The 25,485-nt window shown below is 38.9% G+C and overlaps 1 long non-coding RNA gene across 1 annotated transcript in view; it reads left to right on the plus strand.

The window, feature by feature from the left end:
- Positions 1–25,485, plus strand: part of LOC129533098 (uncharacterized) — a 208,643-nt gene that overhangs the window by 114,577 nt on the left and 68,581 nt on the right. Inside the window, exon 4 of the long non-coding RNA XR_010133451.1 lies at positions 13,288–13,388. This is a non-coding gene — a long non-coding RNA (uncharacterized lncRNA). The remainder of the gene's footprint in view (positions 1–13,287; positions 13,389–25,485) is intronic.

Below are 25,485 nucleotides of genomic sequence, written 5' to 3' on the forward strand. Positions count from 1 at the left end.
TTGTTTTTGGTTTCACAGGCTCATAAGCAGAAGGGACTTACTTTGTCTCAGATGAGACTTTGGACTGTGAACTTTTGAGTTAATGTTGAAATGAGTTAAGACTGGGGGACTGTTGAGAGTGGATAATTGTATTTTGCAATGTGAGAAGGACATGAGATTTAGGAGGGACCAGGGGCAGAATAATATGGTTTGGATTTGTGTCTGCTGCCCAAATCTCATGTCAAATTGTTGGAGGGGCCTGGCAGGAGGTGATTGGATCATGGGGCGTACTTCCTCCTTGCTATTCTTAAGATAGTGAGTGAGTTCTCATGAGATCTGATGGTTTAAAAGTGTGTGGCACTTCCTCCTTCACTTGTTCTCTCTCTCCTGCTTTGACATGTGAAGACGTGTTCACTTCCCTTTCACCTTCTGCCAAGATTGTGTTTCTTGAGGCCTCCCAGGCATGCTTCCTGTACAACCTGCAGAACTATGCATCAATTAAACCTATTTTGTTCATAAATTACCCAGTCTCAGGTAGTTCTTTATAGCAGTGTGAGAACAGACTAATACGAGAGGTGTTTGGATCATGGAAGTAAATTCCTCATGGTTTGGTGCTGTCTTTGTGACAGTGAGTTCTCATGAGATCTGGTCATTTAAAAGTGTATGACACCTTTTCCCCCCTCCCACCACCTCTCTCTCTCCCTCTGTCTCTCTCTCTCTCTCTCCCTCTCTCACTAGCTCCTGCTTTCACCTTGTGATGTAACTGTTTTCTCTTGGCCTTCTGCCATGATTGCAAGTTCCCTGAGGCTTCACCGGAAGCTGAGCAGATGCTTCCCATTCGGCCTGCATAACTGTGAGCAGTAAAACATGTTTCTTTATCAATTACCCAGTTTCAGGTATTTCTTTATAGCAATGCAAGAATGGCCCCAGACACACACACTCTCTCTTATTTATGAAGTTTAACATAGTCAGATTTAACTTCGCCATTGGAACAGATGGCTTTTTCTCCATTTGAGCACCAGATGCGGTGGTTGCTTTGTGTTCTGGGATCTGTTTCAGCCTATTGTGGCAGTCTGCACTACAAGAAGCAAAATGGTATCACACGTAGTGCAGAGCACCCATTCACCGAATTATTGAATGAATGGAGGATAGAATAGCCTCTACTGCTTAATTTTTTTCTTACCAAACATGCCAGATTAATTAACATAATTAGGTAGTTGTTTATGTGCTATATGTTGATACACTTGCATTTCTTTCCACATTAATATTTCTAAAACCACTTAAAACCGAGGAACAGTTTAAATGTAGATTTCAGTATGTCTATTTGCTGTTCTGAGAACCCACATTTTTCAAAGAAAACAATGAAGCCACATTGCTCTTCCTGTGGAGCATATGCTCCATTTTGTTCCTTAGCTCAACTACTTGATCTCCAATTTTAATATAAATAAATCATTATTTAACAGAGTGACCTTTATCAATTAAAACATACTGTATTTCAGGCCACTATGTTATGTGTGTGTGTTTTTCTTTCTGTCTGGGCATTTTTAAATGGTTTTCTCTAGTATTCAGGAAATGGGAGATAGTTTTATCTACTACATTGAAAACTACCCTAGAAAGCAGACTTCCGATTTACTTCCTTGTCTGTGGGCTTCATGGGGATGGGAACTGAAAGTCGAACAGCTATTCCCTAGGCAGCTGACAAAGCTGACAGGAGGTTAACTGTGTTCTCATAGTCAATCAACAATACCTACATGTGTTTTCCATATTGTTCTATGACTTGGTTTGAACTTTCACATGCAAGGTTCCCACATCAGAAAAAAGTTTTTGATAGCTTTTGCTCTGAACTCTTGCTTCATAGAACTGCCAATTTGAGGCAGCTGGGGATTACATAGAGAGTTTAGTTGCATGTGGATTCTTTTTCTTTTTCTTTTTCTTTCTTTCCTTTCCCTCAACTTCACAGCATTGTTTCTTTTGGCTAATCTGGTGGATTCCTGGAAAGTTTATGGGACTTGAGGGAGTGCTTTGCCCTGAAGCAAACTTAGTTCAGCTTCCTCGTTAAGGCACATTGGTCCTGGCCTCTTGTGGAGTGGGTCTGTTTTGGCCCCTTAGGGAAGGGAGTATCCTGTCTTTCTTAATAATGAAGCAAAAGGATGACTCCAAAAGAGAATTGGCAACATCCAGAGAGGATGTCGTACAGCTCTCCTCCAATATGTGCACCTCATCCTGAGCAAACTTGTGAAGTCCCTCATCAGTCTTTAATATAGTTAAGCAAATATTTTGCTTTATTCTATCTTATTTTATAACAATATGTGAGCAGTTAACCAAAGTCAAAAGAGTAATGAAACTTCTATGAATCCTGCAAAATTGGTGTATACATTACATGAAAATCCCTTGGAATTTTCAGTTTATTCAACATCCATGGTTCAACATGCATTTACCAACACCATATAATTGTTTTTCAAATCACTGCGTTCTACCTTATCAACAAACTCCACAAAACAAAAGATAGGCCAACCCTGGAATGTTTCAAGGATTAAATGTGAGACTGACTATGAGAAATATTTGTTTAAATGCTGAACCAGTGGGCAAATTAATTTTCTTGTCATCATTTGAGATTATGTAATTTAAGATTGTCAGTGCTGGGGCTGGTGCGGTGGCTCACGCCTGTAATCCCAGCACTTTGGGAGGCCAAGGCGGGCGGATCATGAGGTCAGGAGATCGAGACCATCCTGGCTAACATGGTGAAACCCCGTCTCTACAAAAAATACAAAAAATTTAGCTGGGTGTGGTGGTGGGCCCCTGTAGTCCCAGTTACTCAGGAGGTTGAGGCAGGAGAATGGCGTGAACCCGGGAGGCGGAGCTGGCAGTGAGCCGAGATCACGCCACTGCACTCCAGCCTGGGCGACAGAGCGAGACTCATCCAAAAAAAAAAAAAAAAAAGATTGTCAGTGCTTTGGGAATGAAATTGAGGGGCCTGGGATAGTATACTGAAAAGTAAGGGCAATAGGAATTCTTAGGGTAATGACACAGAGCAGAGCATGGTGTTTAGGTACGTAGACTCTGGGACCAGACTTATGTGGGTATCAGTCTCACATCTTTATTTGAGAAGTTATGCAACCTCACTATGCTTCAATTTTCTCATCAGTAATATGTAGATAATAGTACTTAGCATATTGGATTGTTACGGTGATCAAATTAGTTTATTTGGTATAGCACTTAGAACATTCCTGGGACATCATGAGAGTGATTTTTTTTAATTTGATAAATACTTATATTTGTTTCTTAGTGCTGCCACAACAAAGTATCACCAACTGGGTGGCTTAAAACAACAGAAATTCATTTCTCATTCTGCAGGCTAGATGTCTAAATGAAGGTGTCGGTAGAGTTAGTTCCTTCTGCATGCTCTGTGGAAGAATCTGTTCCATGCCCTTCTCTTTGCTTCTGATGTTACCAGCAATGCTTGATATTCCTTGGCTTATAGATGCATCCCTCCAGTCTCTGTCTCTGTTATCACATGGTATTCCCAGGTGTGTCTCTTTTCTTCTTGTAAGAAAACCAGTTGCATTGGATTAAGGGCCTACCCTACTTTAATGTGATCTCATCTTAACTAATTATATCCGCAATAATTCTATTTTCAAATGAGATCACATTCTGAGGTATTCGGGGTTAGGACATCAACATATTGTTTCTGGGGGACACAATTCAAACCAGAACAGTACCAAAAATTAAAAAAAATCAGGCTTATCCAGTCTGTGTTAATTAAATAACTTAATGTACCATTGATATCTTTAACATCATAGGGTATGTCAGTTTCTGGATATCTGAATTTCAGAGGAGATATGGGTCCATCTCATCCCTACAACATCCTTTCTTCTCCTAGAGACCAGAAAATTCAGCGGCGGCTGTACTTGGTTTTATAGCCCTTGACCCTCCATACTATTAGCCAAAGCCAATGTCCTCACTGAGATGTTCATGTAATAAAGCTGCTTCTCCCTTTATGCCTCACATACACACTTGATTCCCAATGTCCTGGTGCCTTTCTTATTCAGCCAATGCCAGTAGCCTCATGGCCCTCCAATCCTTTTTCTTTTTGTCCCACAACTGGACTTTCTTGGGGGTCAGTTGCATCTTTTGAATTAAATCCAAAGCTAAAATTCAGAGCAGTTTAATATAGTAATTATGGTGACATTGGAACCCATTAAACCTGGGTTTGTGTTCCAGTTCTGCCATTTACTGGCTAGGTACCTTAGATGTATTACTGCTCCTGTCTGAGCTTCAGTTTCCTCATGTATAAAATTGGAGATAATGATGTTTACATAGAACAACACCCAATCTATAATAGCCACTTGGTAAATGTTTGTCAATGAATAAATATATGGATAAAGTAATGAATCAACAGGGTTGTTGAGAACATTAAATAAGCTAATGAATGCACGTGGCTTAGTACATTGGAAGTAGTCAATGAATGGTAGCTCTTTCATTCTTGTCTCCTCAATCCAAATTTTATTCTTAATTGTCTACGTCTGTCATAGTTCTAACATTCCAGGTTTGAAATAAATTGGTAATCTTTATCCCTCTACTGATCTAGCTAATCACCATGTTTTATCAGATTTTTACTTGAAATATCTACAGAGGCCAATCTTTCCATAAGAGTTATGATAACTTTGGAAACAACCCCCTCCTGCCCTCCTCCTGGCATCATATCTGGATGACAACAGCCTCCTGAGCATCTTCTTATCTCCAGTATCTTCTTTATTTAACCCATCCTGCCACCCTTAATTATCTTTTCCACCAAGTGAGCTACACCAATCCTACTTCTGATGGGCTCTACTTTGATAACTTAGTCTTATTGATAAGACCTGTGTGAGAATACTAGCCACTTTCCTCTCTCTTCCTTTTAAACTGGAAGACCAATGAATGTGTGGATGCTTAATTATCTTCTGATTCATTTGGGCCCTTTACCACATGCCATGATGTGGCTTTGTAGCAGTGTTTAAAAGACTAATATATCCCTGGGATTTTGATAGTGTTTGTTTAACTCAGAATTTGTCCAGGCTTTCAGATTTTTTCCTGAGGATATTTTCAGTGATGCTAGCTTCTTTAGTGCTTTAAGTTTTAAAACTGTACATTGTTTTGGTATGATGAAAGATACCAAGATTTCCACCCCATGTGAATTTGCCCAAATTGAGTTTTGACCTATGAGTCTAGAACTCAGGCTACAGGAGGAAAATCACTCTATGAAGAGAAGGATGTTGTCTTTCATGAATGTGTAGCTCCTTGTAGTAGAAGTCAGCCAAATTGTGCCCCCAAAACACCTCATACTTTAGGTTAGTAAAGAAGAGTATACTTCTATAAATAAATTATATCTGCTTTAGGTGATTTAACTTTTGAAGAACCAAAAGGTTTTATTCAGGAACACGGCCATATGAATAACTTAAAGGTGGTCATGGTCTATATGGTCAAAGCCTTGATCAAAAAGGTCACTAACTGAAACAGCTATGAAGGGTTCTTTGTTCAGCTGAAGCTTTTTCTGTTTAACCAAGGTGCTTTCTTTCAAACCTAGAGTCATCTGTACTTTATCTAGTCGATAGGTTAGTCTTTTCTACTCCATGGAAAAGATACTCCTCAGTTCCCAGTTTTGCAAAAAGTGATAAGAGTATCTGGAGTATGGAAAAGGCTAAATGACATCATTCTCACTGGGATTACTGGTAAAGAAAGAAGATGTAGGTTATGACCATATAAAATTAACAGATCTAGCCAAAACTTAAATTGTAATTCAATCTTGTGAGTTCTCTATAAATGAGCTCCTCCAAAATAAATCAGTGCATTTCCTGGTTTTGAGCAATAAAACTTACCACTTCTTCCTCTAGTTTATTCCATTGAAAAGTTTGATCTTAACTACCAACTACTGGAATGGGAAAAGTCACTCACCATCACTGGGCTTTAATTTCTTCACTGTAAAGTAAGGAATTTGGAGTTATTGTTAGATCAACTCCAAAGATTTATAAAGTTGAAATTTTTGTTTGTTTGTTTGTTTGTTTTTGAGATGCAGTCTCACTCTGTCACCCAGGCTGGAGTGCAGTTGGTGCGATCTGGGCTCACTGAAATCTCTGCCTTCTGGGTTCAAGCGATTCTCCTGCCTTAGCCTCACAAGTAGCTGGGATTACAAGTGGCTGCCACCACACCTGGCTAATTTTTGTATTTTTAGTAGAGACTGGGTTTTGCCTTGTTGGCCATGCTGGTCTCAAACTCCTGACCTCAAGTGATTTGCCCGCCTTGGGCTCCCAGATTGCTGGGATTACAGGCATGAGCCACCATGCCCCACCATAAAGTTGAAATATTTTTGGAATAGAATATTGTAACTATTCACGGCATAGCTAAAAGTCTTCTTGAAATAGTCTGCTATAAAGAATGTGATATTATCTTACTATTTTGCTTAAAAATCTTTCAATGATTCCTCATCACAATCACAGTGAAAATAGAAGTCTTGTTTATATAAAGGCGCTCCATAATTTGGTTCCCAGGGAGCTCTCTGATGTCCTTTCTATGCCCATAACTGTTTCTCACTTAGTCCAGCTACACTGCCCTCCTTGGTGTCACTGAACACACCACGTACTTCGCCCTCAGGGCCTTTGCAGTAATCTTTCCTAGGACTCTATTTTCTTAGCCATGTACCTAGCTCACTCCCTTACCTATTTCAGATGTCGAATAAAATGCCACTTTCTTAACAAGCTATTCCTTGCTCTTCTGCCTGAATGTTTCCCCTCACATTTCTGAGCCTTAGTCCCTGCTTTATTATTCTTCTTATTAACTAATCTAACATACATGACACAGAACATACTATGTAGTTTATTATCTATCTCTATTAATCAGAATATAAGGTTTTTTCCTTTTCCTTATTTTTTTCGCTGCTCACTCAAAATTTGTGAAAGAATGATGAAAAGAATGAATGAAGGATAGAAATGTATTCTGCTGAAAAGACAGATGAGAGTCTAATGAAATTCTTGATTCTGATTCAATATGGTGTCCATTTGTGAATATAGTCCCTGTCTTTTCTTGACCACTGAGTAATTATTCAGATGAGAACATATAACACTCCATGTGGATTTTGACTCTGGGGACTGAAAATACTCTTTAATCACTGTGCAAATAGATGCCAATCATCTGTTATGCAATGACAGCTAATTCACTATGTATAGATGCAAACCATTCCATTTTAATTTAACTAAATATAGCACTTTTCTTCCTCTTGAAATCCATCCCCCCTGCCTGCCCTCACTCTCCATCTTTTAGAAATCATATTACAAATAGATTTCTGCTACAGGGTTTTGGAAAAATATTTAGTTACTTTAAATTCACTGCTGTAAAAAAAATTATCTGAGGCTCCAGTATGATCAAGTCGGCTTCATCACTGGGATGCAAAGCTGGTTCAATATATGCAAATCAATAAATGTAATCCATCACATAAACAGAAACAATGACAAAACCCACATTATTATCTCAATAGATGAAGAAAAGGCCTTTGAAAAAATTCAACACCCCTTCATGCTAAAAACTCTCAATAAATTAGGTATTGATGGAACGTATCTCAAAATAATAAGAGCTATTTATGACAGACCCACAGCCAATATCATACTGAATGGGCAAAAACTAGAAGTGTTCCCTTGGAAAACTGGCACAAGGCAAGGATGCCCTCTCATGCCACTCCTATTCAACAAAATATTGGAAGTTCTGGCCAGGGAAATCAGGCAAGAGAAAGAAATAAAGGGTATTCAAGTAGGAAGAGAGAACGTAAAACTGTCTCTGTTTGCAGATGACATGATTGTATATTTAGAAAACCCCATCATTTCAGCCCCAAATTTCCTTAAGCTGATAAGCAAATTCAGCAAAGTCTCAGGACACAAAACAATGTGCAAAAATCACAAGCATTCCTATACACCATAATAGACAGAGTCAAACCATGAGTGAACTCCCATTCACAATTGCTACAAAGAGAATAAAATAACTAGGAATACAACTTACAAGGGATGTAAAGGACCTCTTCAAGAAGAACCACAAGCCACTGCTCAAGGAAATAAGAGAGGACACAAACAAATGGAAGAACATTCCATGCTCATGGATAGGAAGAATCAATATCGTGAAAATGGCCATACTGCCCAAGGTAATTTATAGATTCAATGCCATCCCCATCAAGCTACCAATGACTTTCTTCACAGAATTGGAAGAAACTACTTTAAAGTTCATGTGGAACCAAAAAAGAGCCCGCGTCGCTAAGACAATCCTAAGCCAAAAGAACAAAGCTGGAGGCATCATGCTACCTGACTTCAAACTCTACTACAAGGCTACGATAACCAAAACAGCATGGTACTGGTACCAAAACAGAGATATAGACCAGTGGAACAGAACAGAGGCCTCAGAAATAACACCATGCATCTACAACCATCTGATCTTTGACAAGCCTGACAAAAACAAGCAATTTTCAGGGAAAGGATTCCCTATTTAATAAATGGTGTTGGGAAAACTGGCTAGCCATATGCAGAAAACTTAAACTGGATCCCTTCCTTACACCTTGTACAAAACTTAACTCAAGATGGATTAAAGACTTAAATGTAAGACCTAAAACCATAAAAACCCTAGAAGAAAACCTTGGCAATACCATTCAGGACATAGGCATGGGCAAAGACTTCATGACTAAAACACCAAAAGCAATGGCAACAAAACCCAAAACTGGCAGATGGGATCTAATTAAACTAAAGAGCTTCTGCACAGCAAACGAAACTACCATCAGCGTGAACAGGCAACCTACAGAATGGGAGAAAATTTTTGCAATCTACTCATCTGACAAAGGGCTAATATCCAGAATCTACAAAGAACTTAAACAAATTTACAAGAAAAAAACAAACAACCCCATCACAAAGTGGGTGAAAGATATGAACAGACACTTCTCAAAAGAAGACATTTATATGGCCAACAAACATATGAAAAAAAGCTCATCATCACTGGTCACTAGAGAAATGCAAATAGAAACCACAATGAGACACCATCTCACACCAGTTAGAATGGCAATCATTAAAAAGTCAGGAAACAACAGATGCTGGAGAGGATGTGGAGAAATAGGAATGCTTTCACACTGTTTGTGGGAGTGTAAATTAGTTCAACCATTGTGGAAGATAGTGTGGCAATTCCTCAAAGATCTAGAACCAGAAATACAATTTGACCCAGCAATCCCATTACTGGATATATACCCAAAGGATTATAAATCATTCTACTATAAACACAAATGCACACATATGTTTATTGCAGCGCTGTTCACAATACAAAGACTTGGAACCAACCCAAATGCCCATCAGTGATAGACTGGATAAAGAAAATGTGGCACCATGTACACCATGTAATACTATGCAGCCATAAAAAAGGATGAGTTCATATCCTTTTCAGGGCCATGGATGAAGCTGGAAACCATCATTCTCAGCAAACTAACACAAGAACAGAAAACCAAACACTGCATGCTCTCACTCATAAGTGGGAGTTGAACAATGAGAACACATGGACACAGGGAGGGGAACATCACACACTGGGACCTGTCGGGGGATGGGGGCCTAGGGGAGGGGTAGCATTAGGAGAAATACCTAATGTAAATGACAGGTTGATGGGTACAGCAAACCACCATGGCATGTGTATACCTATGTAACCAAACTGCATGCTCTGCACATGTACCCCAGAACTTAAAGTACAATTAAAAAAATTATCCGGGACAAAAATTCTCAAAAACTTAATCTATTTGGTGTAAACAAATTTTAATTAAGGTCCATAGGATATTGTAGCAAATTTTAGGATAAAAATGATGAGATTATTTACCTCTGACCTCATGTGCCTCACAGAAACTGTCACTCACTCACTCACTATGTGTAACTATATCTAACATAACCTGAAAAGCAAACAGTCCCTTTAGTTATGTTAAAGTCCCTAGAACAGAAAATACAGACCACTTATGAAAAGCTCATAAGGTAAGTGAGGGACCTGAGTTTTGTTATTTATATTAGACCATGTCGATCTCATTGTATTCTTTCTAGAATATAAATCTGCTATAAAGGATAATGAGTCTAGCTTGTTATTCACTGGACTTGCTTCTTCCAAAATTTTTCTTGAAGAACTGATGTCCAGTCTTCACAGTTCCAACCAGCAAACTACGTCAGTTATGCTGCTTCAGCAGGGACAATTTGTGGCCTTCTTAAAGAGGCTGCAGATGAATTACTGGTTTTAGTCACTAGTTGATTAGCTTGATGATGTGAACTTCAAAATGTTTATTCCTTCTGTTCATTTTCATTTTTTATAGTTTATGTATTCTTGGTAGTCTCTTTCTTCTTCTGTGATGTTTTGTTAAAAAATGCTTACAATCCCAAGGCATTTATTGGTGTACAGCCTGACTCAGCATGTTCTTAGACATGCATGGTATTTGACAAATAATTTGGGATTTTAAGGCAAACTTAGAGATGCCTAAGATTGGTTAGACGCTATTGACGGGTGGCAAGCACATTGCTGAAAAGTGTCCTTGCTGCACTTAATTAATCCCCATCAGAAGCTAGGTGATCCCTGACTACAGATCTAGTCATCAACTTGCTTGCGTTTGAGGCGAGGTATTCATCCATGTAAACTGCAACCCTCTTGTCATCCCTCTTACCACCTACGTCTTTCTTGTGAAACAGGAAGGGTTTGGGGATGATCTGGTGTTTTCAGCCTGCAAAATTAAGGGTCACAGTTGTGCTTCTTTCCACATGTGTTTCTATTATTTTCCGTGGACCATTTCTCAGTTGCCACCCAAAGAGATGAAGGCAAAGCCCCTGCTCCAAGGGCTTGGACACCAGCACAATGCTGACTGGTGTGTGGTGAGGCCTGTGTGGTTTAGGAAACTGTACTGCTGGTTTGAGCTTTCCCAACAGTGTAAAGTAAAAGAATAAAATAGACAAGGATTTCTATTTGTTTTCTGTAGCTAGGGTCATTTTATTTTGTGATTGATTCATCTGGAAAGTGTTTTTAAAAAGAATTTGCCACCTCATGTGGTCTGGTGTCAGCACCATTCAAGATGATGGGCTATATTTGAGGTTTATAGATTTAGAATTATTTATTTCTCTTAAAAGTCTAGCTAATTGACGTGAATCCGGATGCCAGGAGGAGCCAGTTATGAGGTAATGACCAACCTTGCCTTCTTATCAAGTTAGGTAGCTTTTGCCTCATTAGCAAGATATTTATATCAAATTTTCACACCTCTTCTCATTTCTCTACATTCCTGCCAAATAGCTACCCATTTCTTGAGACACAAACCAAGTGTTGACCTTGAAGCCTTTCCTTGCCAACCTTTCCTGTCCAGTAGAAATTACCTCTTTAAACTTTAAGCCCCAAAGTAGACCAAGACATCTCTCTTAGCACTTAGTCTAATTTGTTTACTCACTTGGCTTTCCTAATTAAACTGTGAACTCTCTGGAGACTTGGCTTTCCTAATTAGACTTGAGAACTCTCTGACCAGCACCATTTTTATCATGGGTGTATGAAACACCATTCTCCATGCTATATAGTAGGTTCTCAACAAATGCTGGTTGAATAAAAAATATTTGAATGAATACATCTAATGCACACAGTGTGCATGGAACATGCTATGGTGCTTCAGAACTCTAGTCTGTTTTGTGAGCTTTGGCCTTCAACTGTAATGACTTTCCCTTTTCTCTGCCTGGCAAAATTTTTCTTTTCCTTTATATGTCTGTTTAATAGTCAATTATCCTGTAGAATGTTTCCTGCGGTTCCTAAGAACTCTTCATTAATCCTTTCTATTTGTCCAGAGGTCCACTAGCACTTACCTCACACTAGAGTTATTATTTATGCATCTGTTGGTCTTGTTCTCTTAATGGTGACCTCCTGGTGGGTGAGGACTCTGACTAGTTTAGATTTTACCCTATGTGCTCAGTGTAGGCCTGGCTCAGAGATGGTGCTCAATGAGAGTGTCTGTCAGACTCCTAGTCTAGACCCTGATGTTAATCATTTGTGGAAGTGTGAAGACAATACCGTACTTTTGTAGTCCTCAACATCCAATTTAAAAACTGAGAGACTGAACGAGAACTGTAATTCTCTTCTGGTTTTAGATTTTTTTTAGCACAGTATTGCTACTTTTCACTGCTGTGTATTTTGTTCTTGTCTGGATTTGTATCTTTCTCATTTACAGCTTTACTTTTCTTGTCTTTGTCTTATTTATTCATTCAGTTTTTTTTCCTCCTAGTGTCACATGAATACATTTAAACCGTCAACTACAAAATTATGAGTTGAAAGAAGTAATTGTTCGATGTATGATCTTGTCAAGTTACTTAATCTTTCTATAGCTCTGTTTCTTCATCTGTAAAATGAGAATAATAACAGTATGCACCTCATAGATTTGTTGAAAGGATTCAATTATTGATTATTGGTAAAGCCTTTTGAACATTGCTTGTCACATAGTAAATGCAATCGAGTGCTTAACACATCTCTGTCCTCCATTGTCATGATCAGCCAGGAAAAAGACTGAATGTGCTGCTTTCCAGATTATAAAACCCTTGAATTTGACTAATATAGTTATCAGCAAAACTTTCAGGGAATTGTACTACATTTTTATCACACAATCTAAATAATAATCCAAATATTTATTCTAAATACTTACTCTTATACTTGCACACATGCCATTCAAAATTATATATGGTGGAATATTATGTGGTTAATTCCCTAGTAATCTGAAAGGCAGAGTGTAGCTATTACAATGAATAGTTCTCTAATAAAAGACTTTCATCTTGCCAATTCCATGATACTTTAAAATTAGAATTACACAGTTTTAAGGGCTAGTGTAAAATGTATTAGAGTCCAGAATATGAAAGGACGAAGAGGATTTTAGAACACAGGTTTGGCTGGATTTATACAGGCCCCCAAAATACTTTTTGCAAATAAGATACAGATTTGCTGTGTAACCCTATTATAACAGTATCCAAATGAATAAGATATATTAATGAAAAAGTAGTTTGTTTCAAAACATTTTTAATATATGCTAAATTTGTCTATCCTATGCCTGACGTAGAAATATCTTTTCCAAGACCGCCCACCCTATTTGTGTATAATGTGCCTCATTTTATGGGAGCCATTACTGTGTGTTCAGTACCAAATGAGATGGTATGTGTATAAGTTGGGATACAGGAGATACAACCATAGCAGTTAAAATCTTATACAAGGAAATACAAGCAGTATTTAATTTTTGGAAAAAAAAGTTTAGGAAGAAATTATGTTTTCCATTTTCAGGGATTAAACAGCATTCTAGAAAACAAGACAGACCATGAAGAGTATGGGAAGAAACAGGAAGGCCTATTTCCCGGTACCAGACCCAGAAGCTGTATAATAGGGTAAGTTATTTGACCTCTTTGTTCTGTGTTCTCCTCATTTGTCAAACAACATTTGTGAACAGTATTGCTGGTGGAGAAGAAAATTGTAAGAGAAGAGCTCGGGAATCTCAGATGAGAGGCTATTGTGATAGTCTAGGTGAGATTTCATACAGCAAACACAATTGACAACTTTTACAATGTCCTGGCACTCACTTGTTGAGTAGGGATACATTGTTTTATTAGATAATAGAGGAGGAGCTATTATTAGATAATAGAGGAAAGACCTTTTAGCTCCAGAATTGCCTTTATCTTCTTATCAATAAACTGCTTAAAATTCTTCTTTTAAAGATGACTTCTATGGTCTTATGTGTATTTTGTAGTAAAGGTGAAAATGTGACATTAGTAATCTTCTTAGTAAATATCACTTCCTCGTAACCTTCCTAATAAATACCATTCCCTTTCTAGCAGAAACAAGTATAAGTGAATTAAGATGATGAGGAAGGATGTGGTGGGACTTGTGGTGAACAACAGCATGTGGACCTTCTGAATTCTCCTACAGCCAGTCCCTGACACAAACCAAGAGCTCTCTGGACTTTTATAACAAAAGGGGAAACTCCAGAGTTTTATGTTTAATTTCCTTAATTTTAAAACCCTGTGCAGATTGAGCAAAACATTTGCAGAGCATGTCTGGCTAGTGGACCCCTCTTGGTCATATTGTCTGCAGCCCATGTCAGTGCTGCTGAGATATTGTGCAGAATCTTGACCTCTGCAAACCAGGAGTAGCACATGAGCAAGCAAGATATACTTTGGGAATGGAAATTTCTCTGAGGAAAGTATTTCCTTCTTGAGAGCCAGCCAGCCTGTGGTGTCAGATTAGTCATATAGAGGAACATGTCAGATAGACTAGGCCAAGTAGAACTTTAATTGAGCCAGATGCCTGTGGTGGGTTGATTACATTAGTGTTCACTGTGGCCACTCTCCCCTGGGCCCTCGGGCACACTGAGAGACCCCTCTGCTTGTCTCTGTGCAGGTTCTTATTCCATTTCCCCTTAGTAACTATTTGACAACTTCACCACTCTTTCAAGCCCTTTTACTTTCACTGTCCTCATCTCTGTTAAAACATGAATGTATTCTTCCTCTTTGTGAAAACAAAGGCTAGCAATTATGAACTTCTTTATTCTGAACTCCCACTGTTCAAATAAAGTGACATTTGCCTTTACTATCCCTTCTTTTCTCCAGTCTCTCTCAGAAAAACGGAAGCGTTTTTTTTTTTTTTGTCTGTTCGTGGTCAGTCCCACAGCTTTTGAGCTGGTCCCTTTTCATCTCTTATACAATCGCTATCAGCCCTTCCCTTTTCTGTATTTTGAATCCACAACCCAAACCCCACCTCTACCGGCTGTTCCATATGTGTGTGTATGTACGCCTCTGTCTCTCTATTACTACAGCCTCCTTCCAGTGGTCCATAAACAAGCTCTTGTATTTTCTAAGTTAAAAATTAAAACAAAGAAAAGCAAATGCCTCCCTCTGATTGCTTTGACTCTGTGTCCTCCCCTTGTTTCTTTTTCTCTCTCCTGCTCTCTGCTGTTCCTCAAAGAAGAGTCTGCTCTCAGGGAGTTCAGTTCTTTGGTTCCCACTCATGCTGTAACTCTGGCCATCAGTATGCCTCACACACAGGCCCTCTGCAAATACTCTGGCAAAGTATGTGTCTGATTGGTAATGCATATTAAAAACATATCTGCTGTTGATGTGATATCTGGGATTTGCTTCTAAATAATGCCGGAAAGGGAGAACTGGGTGGAGGTTAGGGTGAAATGAAATTGACTATGCCTTGATGGTTTCTGAATCTGGGTGATGAGTCCCCCTGGCAAAACCCTGGATCCTTCAATTCTAAAACTAATAAGTCTTTTTAAAAAATCTCTCAGCTTATTTGATTTCTTTGTGGCATCCAACCATTTACTGCCATCTTTGTGACAAACTCTTCTCCCTTAGCACTTGCATCTCGCTCTTAGGTTACCCCTTCTCTCTGTTTTAGTCTCTTTGTGGGTTTGTTTTCTAATGCCGATTCCTTAAACATGGGTTTTCTTAGGATTATGGCTTTAGGCCCTTTCCTCTTCTTACCTGCCCACAGAAGCTGAGAGAATAATTTCTCTTGAGTTCAACCACAATCTAAGGAATATTGACCATTTAATCTTTATCTCAGTATAGTTTAAGCCACTGTTCCTCGTTTCATACTTTCAGAATATTTTTTTTTTCAGTATTTTTAGTAGAGACGAGGTTTTGCCACGTTGTCCAGGCTGGTCTCAAACTCCTGACGTGAGTATATCTGCCTGCCTCTGCCTCCCAGCATGCTGGGATTACAGCACAGTTTCATATTTTCAATTGTGCTTATCTACAGCAACATTTCCAAAACAGTACTATCATTATCTTCCTATTCCTCTCAACCTGATCTTTACTCTCAAATTACACTATCCCAAGAGTCATCTTTTTTAGGAAGATGCCCCCTCATTAATCATGCCTTCCTCAAAGCCAAGTAGGAGCTCCCTTCTTTCAGCTGGAACATTACAGTGCCCTGTTGCTCCCATTCTACATGTTGTTTTCTCTTCATATACTTCCCCAAGGATGGACCAAACATCAGATTCATATTGATATTCCCACCCCCAGTATAATACAGTGAACATCAACAATACACATTTGTTGGAATTATTAATAATGTAATCTTGGAATTTAGTGCTAAAGGGATCATGTAGTTCAGAGTATCTCAAAGAACAGCTCAGTGTTCAGGGCCTGAGTTTAAATCCTGACTCTGCCAATTATTACCTTTGTGATATAGGGAAGTATGTAAAAACTCAATGCTCTTTTTTTGAGCTGTAACAAATGAATGCCCAAATTACAAATAAACAAAGGAAAATTTAGAAATGTAATTTCTTTTTTTTTTACATTTACTTATATAGTTTATTTTGTTTTCTTAGTTCTTTTTTTTATTATACTTTAAGTTCTAGGGTACATGTGCACAACGTACAGGTTTCTAACATTTGTATACATGTGCCATGTTGGTGTGCTGCACACATTAATTCGTTATTTACATTAGGTATATCTCCAAATGCTATCCCTCCGCCCTCCCCCCACCCCACGACAGGCCCCAGTGTGTAATGTTTCCCTTCCTGTGTCCAAGTGTTCTCATTGTTCAATTCCCGCCTATGACTGAGAACATGCGGTGTTTGGTTTTTTGTCCTTGAGATAGTTTGCTGAGAATGATGGTTTCCAGCTTCATCCATGTCCCTGCAAAGGACATGAAGTCATCCTTTTTTATGGCTGCATAGTACTCCATGTTGTATATGTGCCACATTTTCTTAATCCAGTCTATCATTGTTGGACATTTGGGTTGGTTCCAAGTCTTTGCTATTGTGAGTACTGCCGCAATAAACATACGTATGCATGTGTCTTTATAGCAGCATGATTTATATTCCTTTATGTATATACCCAGTAATGGGATGGCTGGGTCAAATGGTATTTCCAGTTCTGGATCCCTGAGGAATCGCCACACTATCTTCCACAATGGTTGAACTAGTTTACAATCCCACCAACAGTGTAAAAGTGTTCCTATTTCTGCATATCCTCTCCAGCACCTGTTGTTTCCTGACTTTTTAATGATTGCCATTCTAACTGGTGTAGATGATATCTCATTGTGGTTTTGATTTGCATTTCTCTGATGGCCCGTGATGATGAGCATTTTTCATGTGTTTTTTGGCTGCACAAATGTCTTTTTTTGAGAAGTGTCTGTTCATATCCTTCGCCCACTTTTTGATGGGGTCGTTTGTTTTTTTCTTGTAAATTTGTTTGAGTTCTTTATAGATTCTGGATATTAGCCCTTTGTCAGATGAGTAGGTTGCAAAAATTTTCTCCCATTCTGTAGGTTGCCTGTTGACTCTGATGGTAGTTTGTTTTGCTGGGTGGAAGCTCTGTAGTTTAATTAGATCCCATTTGTCAATTTTGGCTTTTGTTGCCATTGCTTTTGGTGTTTTAGACATGAAGTCCTTGCCCATGCCTATGTCCTGAATGGTAATGCCTAGGTTTTCTTCTAGGGATTTATGGTTTTAGGTCTAATATTTAAGTCTTCAATCCATCTTGAATTAATTTTTGTATAAGGAGTAAGGAAGGGATCCAGTTTCAGCTTTCTACATATGGCTAGCCAGTTTTCCCAGCACCATTTATTAAATAGGGAATCCTTTCCCCGTTTCTTGTTTTTGTCAAGTTTGTCAAAGATCAGGTGGTTGTAGATGTGTGGTATCATTTCTGAGGGCTCTATTCTGTTCCATTGGTCTATATCTCTGTTTTGGTATCAGTACCATGCTGTTTTGGTTACCATAGCCTTGTAGTGTAGTTTGAAGTCAGGTAGCATGATGCCTCCAGCTTTGCTCTTTTGGCTTAGGATTGACTTGGCAATGGGGGCTCTTTTTTGGTTCCATATGAACTTTAAAGTAGTTTTTTCCAGTTCTGTGAAGAAAGTCATTGGTAGCTTGATGGGGATGGCATTGAATCTATAAATTACATTGGGCAGTATGGCCATTTTCATGATATTGATTCTTCCTATCCATGAGCATGGAATGTTCTTCCATTTGTTTGTGTCTTCTTTTATTTCATTGAGCAGTGGTTTGTAGTTCTCCTTGAAGAGTTCCTTCACATCCCTTGTAAGTTGGCTTCCTAGGTATTTTATTCTCTTTGAAGCAATTGTGAATGGGAGTTCACTCATGATTTGGTTCTCTGTTTGTCTGTTATTGGTGTATAGGAATGCTTGTAATTTTTGCACATTGATTTTGTATCCTGAGACTTTGCTGAAGTTGCTTATCAGCTTAAGGAGATTTTGGGCTGAGGCAATGGGGTTTTCTAGATATACAGTCATCACATCTGCAAACAGGGACAATTTGACTTCCTATTTTTCTAATTGAATACCCTTTATTTCTTTCTCCTGCCTGATTGCCCTGGCCAGAACTTCCAACAGTATGTTGAATAGGAGTAGTGAGACAGGGCATCCCTGTCTGTGCCAGTTTTCAAATAGAATGCTTCCAGTTTTTGCCCATTCAGTATAATATTGGCTGTGGGTTTCTCATAAATAGCTCTTATTATTTTGAGATATGTCCCATCAATACCTAATTTATTGAGAGTTTTTTAGCATGAAGGGCTGTTGAATTTTGTCAAAGGCCTTTCTGCATCTTTTGAGATAATCATGTGGTTTTTGTCTTTGGTTCTGTTTATATGCTGGATTACGTTTATTGATTTGCATATGTTGAACCTTGCTTCCCAGGGATGAAGCCCACTTGGTCATGGTGGATAAGCTTTTTGATGTGCTGCTGAATTTGGTTTGCCAGTATTTTATTGAGGTTTTTTGCATCGATGTTCATCAGGGATATTGGTCTAAAATTCTCTTCTTTGTTGTGTCTCTACCAGGCTTTGTTATCAGGATGATGCTGGCCTCATAAAATGAGTTAGGGAGGATTCCCTCTTTTTCTATTGATTGGAATAGTTTCAGAAGGAATGGTACCAGCTCCTCCTTGTACCTCTGGTAGAACTGAGCTGTGAATCCGTCTGCTCCTGGACTTTTTTTGGTTGGTAGGCTCTTAATTATTGCCTCAATTTCAGAGCCTGTTATTGGTCTATTCAGGGATTCAACTTCTTCCTGGTTCAGTCTTGGGAGGGTGTAAGTGACCAGGAATTTATCCATTTCTTCTAGATTTTCTAGTTTATTTGCATAGAGGTGTTTATAGTATTCTCTGATGGTAGTTTGTATTTCTGTGAGATCGGTGGTGATATCCCCTTTATCATTTTTTATTGCATCTATTTGATTCTTCTCTCTTTTCTTCTTTATTAGTCTTGCTAGCAGTCTATGAATTTTGTTGATGTTTTCAAAAACCAGCTCCTGGATTCATTGAATTTTTGAAGGGTTTTTTGTGTCTCTATCTCCTTCAGTTCTGCTCTGATCTTAGTTATTTCTTACCTTCTGCTAGCTTTTGAATTTGTTTGCTCTTGCTTCTCTAGTTCTTTTAATTGTGATGTTAGGGTGTCAATTTTAGATCTTTCCTGCTTTCTCTTGTGGGCATTTAGTTTTATAAATTTCCCTCTACACACTGCTTGAAATGTGTCCCAAAGATTCTGGTATGTTGTGTCTTTGCTGTCATTGGTTTCAAAGAACATCTTTATTTCTGCCTTCATTTTGTTATGTACCCAGTAGTCATTCAGGAACAGGTTGTTCAGTTTCCATGTAGTTGTGCAGTTTTGAGTGAGTTTCTTAATGCTGAGTTCTAGTTTGATTGCACTATGGTCTGAGAGACAGTTTGTTATAATTTCTGTTCTTTTACATTTGCTGAGGACTGCTTTACTTCCAACTCTGTGGTCAGTTTTGGAATAAATGCAACGTGGTGCTGAGAAGAATTAAAGGCAGCCAGAGAGAAAGGTCGGGTTACCCACAAAGGGATGCCCATCTGACTAACAGGTGATCTCTTGGCAGAAATTCTACAAGCCAGAAGAGAATGGGGGCCAATATTCAACATTCTTAAAGAAAAGAATTTTCAACCCTGAATTTCATATCCAGCCAAACTAGGCTTCATAAGTGAAGGAGAAATAAAATCCTTTATAGACAAGCAAATGCTGAGAGATTGTGTCACCACCAGGCTGCCCTACAAGAGCTCCTGAAGGAAGCACTAAACATGGAAAGGAACAACCAGTACCAGCCACTGCAAAAACATATGCCAAATTGTAAAGACTATCAATGCTAGGAAGAAACTGCATCAACTAATGAGCAAAATAACCAGCTAACATCGTAATGACAGGATCAAATTCACACATAACAATAATAACCTTAAATGTAAATGGGCTAAATGCTCCAATTAAAAGACGCAGACTGGCAAATTGGATAAAGAGTAAAGACCCATCAGTGTGCTGTATTCAGGAGACCTATCTCAGGTGCAGAGACACACATAGGCTCAAAATAAAGGAATGGGGGAAGATCTACCAAGCAAATGGAAAACAAAAAAAGCAGGGGTTGCAATCCTAGTCTCTGATAAAACAGATATAAACCAACATAGATCTAAAGAGACAAAGAAGGCCATTACATAATGGTAAAGGGATCAATTCAACAAGAAGAGCTAACTATCCTAAACATATATGCACCCAATACAGGAGCACCCAGATTCATAAAGCAAGTCCTTAGAGACCTACAAAGAGTCTTCGACTCCCACAGAATAATAATGGGAGACTTTAACACCCCACTGTCAACATTAGACAGATCAATGAGACAGAAATTTAACAAGGATATCCAGGAATTGAACTCAGCTCTGCACCAAGTGGACCTAATAGACATCTACAGAACTCTCCACCCCAAATCAACAGAAATGTAATTTCTTAATTATTCTCAAAAAAATGGTTTTATTAAGATGTCAAGACCTGTATTTATATTAAAAATTCACCTTTTTATAGAAACAAAATTGTTCCATGTTTACATAATGGAAATAAATGTAATATATAGTGTACTATATATAGTGTGTAATGTAAATACATTTTCTAAGAGCATTGCCAGTCAAACAAGTTTGAGGATCATTTAATGTAAATGGAAATTGAGGCTCAGAAATTTTAAATGACTTGTCCAAGTCTTCACAATTCATGTCTGACCTGGAATTTGAATGTATTTGCCTGACTCCCAGTGTACATTCCTTACCATCATGACATTTATCATAAATCCATAAAACACTATGACTTCATCAGTCTGCTTGGACTTGGAATATTTTTCTTTGTAATGATAAAATTTTGCATAGTAAAAGGACTGTACATATTGAGATGCAAGTAAAAACTTGTAACATTTAACTAAATCAAAGTAATACATGTTAATGGAAATAAGGGAATTTATGAAAACCATTATTTGAAAAATATTTCTGGACTTGACAGAAAAAAATTAAAACAATATTCCAACCTAAAAATTGCATGACCACCTCTCTTGATTTGTCATATAATTTTTTTTTTTGAGGCGGAGTCTCACTCTGTCGCCCAGCCTGGAGTGCAGTGGCGCGATCTTGGCTCACTGCAGGCTCCGCCTTCTGGGTTCACGTCATTCTCTTGCCTCAGCCTCCGGAGTAGCTGGGACTACAGGTGCCTGCCACCATGCCTGGCTAATTTTTTGTAATTTTAGTAGAGACAGGGTTTCACCATGTTAGCCAGGATGGTCTTGATCTCCTGACCTCGTATTCCGCCCACCTCAGCCTCCCAAAGTGCTGGGATTACAGGTGTGAGCCACCGCACCCAGCCAATTTGTCATATAATTTAACTTGTTCTTTCCACCTCAGTTCAGTCATCTTTTCCACCACATCTCAAAGCTCACTGTCTTGCTGTAAAATTCTTTTTTAAAATCATCTTCTCAAATATTAAATCTATGCATTCTGATTTGGGTCTTGAATGTATACTTAAGAAAGTACAGTTCTCAGTACAGATATCCCAAAGCAGCCCAAAGAATGCAATTATATCAATAAATAGTTTCAGATGATGCCTGCAGTTGTAATGGCAATCTGTGGATTTCATTACTGTGAGACTATGTGGAGCTTTCTTTATTGTAGATATAATACTTCAGCAAATCTGAGGCCTGAAATTCTCAAGCTAATTGCATTTGACCAGCTTCTGAGCCTGAGTTCCTGCCTACAAGAATGACAAATATAAATTATTGCTATTAAGAGAGACTCTATAATGCATTTTGCAGAACAAAGAAATGAGAATGAAGTAAGATGAATGGCTTTTAAAAAAATGATCTTCTTAAATAATGTTATTTTAACTTCTGGGATAAAGGCACATTTAAGTAAATGAGCTGTAATGCAAGAGTAAGTTAGTTGTTCATCTATTCATGGAAGTGGCCATACAGATAGTTATCCTAGAGGGATGATAACTAGAATGGCTATTTTGAGGAATAAGAAGCATCTTATTCTTAATCTTTACCTAGCTGAGACTTTTAAAAATCCTCAGATTATACAGCCTGTGATTGCTCTATGTTACTTAAGGGAAACGTCATTTTAATCTAGAAGTTTTATGAAGTAAATGGATTTAATCTTTTTCTTAAAAGTTGGGTCTCAGCTAGGAAAAGAAGAAAAAGAAAACCTTTTTTAAGTTAATAAAGTGAAAAGAGAAAAAAATTGAGGGGAAAACTGGGTACTGAAAGACTAGTTTTTTAAGTGAGTTAAGTTATTGGAAGTAATAAAACTTTAGAGAAATATTTTATTATGGAGGGTATCAGAGAGCCATTATAAGTTTCCCTCTCAATTGTTATCAAATAAATACATAGTAAAATGACTATAATAAAAGGATTTGTTGAGGTAGAGACTGATTGGAGAAAGGATAAAAATAATAAACAGAATTACTTTAATATCCTGTGAAAGAGCTAATAAAGATCGTTCTTAGGATGATAGCACAGCAAATGGAAACAAAGATTCAATGTAGTGAGCACACTTGTCAGGCCTTTAAGATAGATCAGTTTTAAGGGTCTAGGAAAATGGCCTCCTCCGCAATCACCACTATTTCTTTTGTATCTTACTTAATAAAATGGACATGCTTTCTAAAGTTTTCAACAGGCAAAAATTTAGCAACTGCCAAATAAGTAGAGGAAAGTGGGAATAACTATCAGGAATGCCAACTGCCAAAACTAGTTGGTAGATATTGCTTTCAGTTCTTTTGTTAATCATAACATTATTAATAACATTTGCAAATGTGGAGAAAAGTTTGATGTTGTGCATAGTCGTGGCACCTCTACTTGTTTAAACCATTTAAATTCCACAGAGGTTATTTTATCTGGTTCCATGGAGACAGTGTATTTGGTATAATAATAGGAATTTGAACAACCACAAACCAAATTTATGTGCTTATTCTGAGATACTCATTCCAGGGAAAGGCCTGCTGGGCTAATACGTACTTTGTAGATATTTCCGCAGGTCTTAATGAGCCAACATCTATTCTGGCACTGAAATCTCTACAGTATTCAAAATGTGTTATGGGAAACAATTATTCTAAGTCTGCCAGATTGGTGGGCAAAACGTATTACACATCTGTTGGGCCTAAAGTTTTCCAAGTTTTCAGTGGAATGTCAGCTTGCAGTCTAGATGAATATAGATGAATATATTGCTTAATAATAAATTACACTGGAACAGGTGTCAGGGTTTGCATTTTGACAAACGGCAAATGGATGCAAAGATAACTTGTTGTCAACTCAAGGAATCTAAGAACTTAAACCTCATTTTCTTTAGAATCATTCAGACTTTTTTTTCAGTATTAGGGAAGTCATAAACTTGAAGAGAAGAGAAACAGTTGTCCCTACATGATTATCAAGATTTTCAAAGTGCTCAATAAGTATATGTTGGCCAATACATGTAAAGCTCCTGATAAGTAAAGAGTATCATCAGTTTGAAGGACTGCGCAGAGCGAGATTGCCAAATAGAACTCCTCCAGTGATTGTCATCCACCGTGCCCCACAGGAACACCAAATTGAACAACTATCCACACAAGAAAGCATATTTATACGAACCAAAAATCAGGTGAGCAATTACAGTACCTGGTTTTAAACATCATATTAAAGAAAGGGGCACTGATGAGGGCAGGAAAGACAATCTTGAATGGCCTACACAGCCTCTCCTCCCATCCCCTGGCCTCCACAGCCCCTCCCCCATCCCCTGGCAGCACCATGTGATGGGGAGAAAGTTTCTATGTGCTTGGGGGATGGAGAACACAGTGATTGTGAGACTTCGCATTGGAACTTAGTGCTGTCCTGTCACAGCAGAAAGCAACATGTGGCAGAATTCAGCTGGCACCCATGGAAGGAACATTAAGACTAGTCCTAAGCAGAGGGAAATAATCTATCCCAGTCATTGGAACCTGAGTTCTGGCTTGCCCCAGCCCTGTGGGCTAAAGTATTCTGGGCTACTAAATAAACTTGAAAGATAGTCTGGGCCACAAGGACTACAACTCCTGGTCTAGTCCTTGCTGTGTTGAATTTAGAGCCAGTGGACTTGGGGTGCACATGACCTAGTGAGATACCAGCTAGAGTGGCCAAGAGAGTGCTTGCATCATCCCTCTCCCCACTCCAGGCAGCATAGCTCCCAGGTCCAGAGAAGACTCCTTCCTTCCTCTTGAGAAGAGGAAAGAGTAAAAAGGACTTTGTCTTGCAACTTGGATACCAGCTCAGCTACAGTAGAATAGGGCACCAGGCAGAGTCCTGAGACTCCCATTTCAGGCCCTAGTTGCTGGAAGACATTTCAAGACACACCCTCGGCCAGAAGGGAACCTGCTGCCTTGAAGGGAAGGACCCATTCCTGACAGGATTCACCACCTGCTGACTAAAGAGCCCTGGGGCCTTGAATAAATATCAGTCGTGTCCAGGCAGTACTCACCATGGGCCTTGCAGGAGACCCAGTGCCATGCTGGCTTTAAGTGTGACCCAGCACATTTCGAGCTGTGGTGGCCATGGGAAGAGACTCCTACTTGAGGAAACTAGAGTGAAGAGTAGAGGGTTCCAGCAGCTGGGGTCTTGTCTTGCAGCTTGGGTACTAGCTTTGTCACAGCGAGGTACAACACCAAGCAGGCTCCTGGGCTCCTTGTCCAGGCCTTGGCTCCTGGACAGCATTTCTGAACTTGCAATGGGCTAGAGGGGAGCCTACTGCCCTGAAGGGAGAGACCCAGGCTTGGCAGCATTCACCACAAGCTGACTGAAGAGCTTTTGGGCCTTGAGTATACTCCTTGGTAGCCAGGTAGTACTGGCCACAGGCCTGGGGCAGTGGTGGCCATGGGGAGAGACTCCTTCTGCTTCAGGAAAGGAGAGGGAAAGTGGGAAAATCTTTGTCTTGTGGCTTTGATGCCTGCTCAGCTACAGTAGAATAGAGCACCAAGTAGATTCCTAAGGTTCCTGACAGAGCGAGACTCCAGCTCAAAAAAAAAAAAAAAGGACACGTTTCATAGGGATGGCTACAGAAGAGTAAACTGCAAAGAAGCATGAAAAAGTGCTCTGAGACGAGGAAGGAAACTCAGTACAGAACAGAGGCACTATAGTAAAAGGAGAGTGGTCAACAGCATTAATTTTATAGATCAGTCAATGATTGCAGAG

Source organism: Gorilla gorilla, chromosome 3 (genome assembly GCF_029281585.2).
Source record: "Gorilla gorilla gorilla isolate KB3781 chromosome 3, NHGRI_mGorGor1-v2.1_pri, whole genome shotgun sequence".
NCBI classification, from domain to species: Eukaryota; Metazoa; Chordata; class Mammalia; order Primates; family Hominidae; genus Gorilla; species Gorilla gorilla.